The 2,876-nt window shown below is 30.8% G+C and overlaps 1 long non-coding RNA gene across 1 annotated transcript; it reads left to right on the forward strand.

Moving 5' to 3' along the window:
- The first annotated feature begins 299 nt into the window (after positions 1 to 299).
- Positions 300 to 1,098, forward strand: LOC121219376 (uncharacterized). Its single transcript, XR_005916099.1, has 2 exons — positions 300 to 465; positions 794 to 1,098. It is a non-coding gene; the product is annotated as an uncharacterized lncRNA (long non-coding RNA).
- Positions 1,099 to 2,876: the final 1,778 nt, after the last annotated feature.

The raw sequence follows: 2,876 nt of genomic DNA on the forward strand, positions 1-2,876 counted from the left end.
TAAGACATTAAATAATCGACTAGGTACCAATTTTGGGCATTATGAAGGTGCTAATCCTTCCTCGTACGTAACCAACTCCCAAACCTGTTTTTCTGATTTTCGTGGACCAAAATCGTTGTTTAATAAAATCAAATCTTTTATTAAAAAACAACCACTTTTCGAGGTGATCCAATCACGCCTCATTAAAAAAGAATTGGTGGCGACTCTCGTTTTTGTTTTCATTTTTCAAAACCCTGGTGTCAACAATACTTATTATAAAATCAACAAATTTTTTTTTAAAAAAAACTACTTTCTGCTATATTTCAAAAAAAACTATTAACCCTATTTTTTCTCTGCTAGGGTTTTGAACCCAGCCTCAGCCGCCACCGTTTCACCACGCCTCCTCAGCGGTTCCACCTTGAACAGTGGTCGGAGGCGCGCCACGTTAGGCTTTTTAACCCCCTTTGAGCAGACCCGAAGGCGAAGGTAGGCCCCTTTTCCCTTTTCTCTTATTTTCTGTATTTATTTTTAAAAAAAATAAATAAATTGAAAGGAAGAAAAGAAAAGAAAAACAAAAAACGAATCGATTACTACCTTAAATCCTATTTCGTTTGTTTTTTTCCTCTGATTGTAGATATAAAATGCTTCTTTTTGATTGATTTTTGTGAATCCCTTTACACATTTGAAATCGACCTTTTATAGCCGAAACAAAAAAAAGAAAAATGTAAAAAAAAAGAAATCTATTCTGTTATCCAGCTATTTCATTTGCTGGCATATTGTTGCTCTCTTTTGCTGTTATTCGTTTCTGTTTCAGGTGTACGGAGTTGCGATGAAGTGGATGTGCAGCACGCGCGGAGGCCTAGTTCCCAGCTGCGGCGCGCTAACTATTCCAGAGACCCTAGGGGTTTCTGGAGATTTCAAATTGGGCCACTTCAAATCGGGCTAGGGTTTAATTGGGTCTACTATTGTATTGGGTCATATTTTGGGTTTGTAATTTGGGCTGTTGGGTTATTATATTTTTTTTTGGTTTAATTGGGCCCAAGTATATTGGGCTACTACAACTTGAATGTAAAATTATTCAAATTTTAAATAATTCAAAACTTCAAAAATTGATATTGATCAAACTTGTATCAACACTAATTTGGCTCCACATTTTAATAAATTTGAGAAAAAGGAAGAAGTTTTTAGATGATTAATCTTAGAAAAAAATTCAGTTGCGATTTTTTTTTCCTGTCAAAATTCTTCTAATGACGTCAAATACCATTATGATAATGAAAACAGATTAAGTTGAAGCTTTAAATATTAAGCTCAAACACAAATTATATCTTAATAAAGCCTTTACTAAGCTCAAACGATGATGACCATAGTTCTTTTACTAAGCTACGAGGTGTCAGCGTTTTCAGCTACAACCAGAAACAACAACACCAACAGCTCAGCAGCCCATTGCAGTGGCTCCACCATGGAGGAATGTCTGGTCATCGACCAAACAAATCTTGGTCTCTTTTCCTGATCCAGAGACAAGCTTGACAGTCCATCTTAGAGTGACCGATGGTTCCATGAACAAGTTCAATATTCCAGATGCGAGATGTCGGAGAGCAAGACCTCATCAGCCTTATTACCTTTGCATCCCAAACCCAAATTATAGCAAAAATTTTTAACACTGTAAGGCAAATTACAAAGACAACAATAAAAGTCGTGGATGCTGGTAGGATTATCTTGCCGATTGTGGATCTGTTTAGCTACTGCTTAAGTAAAATAAATAAAAACTTGTATTTTCCTCATTTAATAAACGTATGAATTCCTATAATAGTGGCTTGGTTCTTCTCAATTTCTTGGTGATCTATTGGCAAACTTGTTTTCATGGTAGCTTTTCCATTGTTTTGGGGACATTTTATTTATTTTATTTTTAAGTTTCTTCGGCTATTTTCTTCATTTGTTTTATAAACTTTGCCCTTTTGGGTTGTGTGGAATTTATATCATACTTATACTTTGTATTCTATCAATTTTATAATTGTTTATTGGGTTTGGTTTGGTCCAAAATGTGGAATATTGGAGTCGAATTAATTTAAATATTTTGCAGGAATATTTTTTAAATATTTTTATCTGAATCATCCTACAAAATTGAATCATTATTAGATTAATCAAGTTTTTTCATCAACTTAATAATTAGCTCGAGATAAGGATACACCTAAAAAGTCATGTAGTAATTGGATTTGCAGCTAATCACTTGAAATTACACATGTGGGGCATATTTAAATAACTATTGTAATTTGTGAATCCCACTCTCATTTACGCTTTTCAATTATTATAACAAAAGATGAAAATTGAAATAATTACATGGATAATTGCAAAAATTACATCTAAATCAAATTAACATATGGCATCCCAAACATACTAAGGGCTAGTTTGGCAATGCTTTTGAAAAGTCTTTTTAAAAAGTGCCGTGAAAAAGTACTTTTGAGAAGTGCTTTTGAAAAGTTTGGTTTAAAATTTGAGTGTTTAGCATTGTTGTCAAAAAGTGCTTTTGAGAAATAAATTGTCCATTTTAGACATGTTATTATCAAGTAACAAATATGCATTTAAATAATATTTAAATTAGTTAATATTATTATATTTTAGTAAGAATATAAAAAAATTATTATAACTTGTTGTTAATATTTTAATATATGAAATATACATTTTAAAAATTTTTAAGCAATAAATATTAATTATTTATAAAATTTAATTAGAATATATAAACTATATTTTAAATATTTAAATATTAACCATTAAATATTTGTTATTAGTATTTTAAAAAATATTTTTTTATTTTTAATTAATGATTTTAACACATTTGTAATTAAGCACCAAGAAAAAAAAAGAAAGTACTATGTTATTGGAGAGGTGAAAAAATAATT

This window comes from Gossypium hirsutum, chromosome D07 (assembly GCF_007990345.1).
Source record: "Gossypium hirsutum isolate 1008001.06 chromosome D07, Gossypium_hirsutum_v2.1, whole genome shotgun sequence".
NCBI lineage: Eukaryota > Viridiplantae > Streptophyta > Magnoliopsida > Malvales > Malvaceae > Gossypium > Gossypium hirsutum.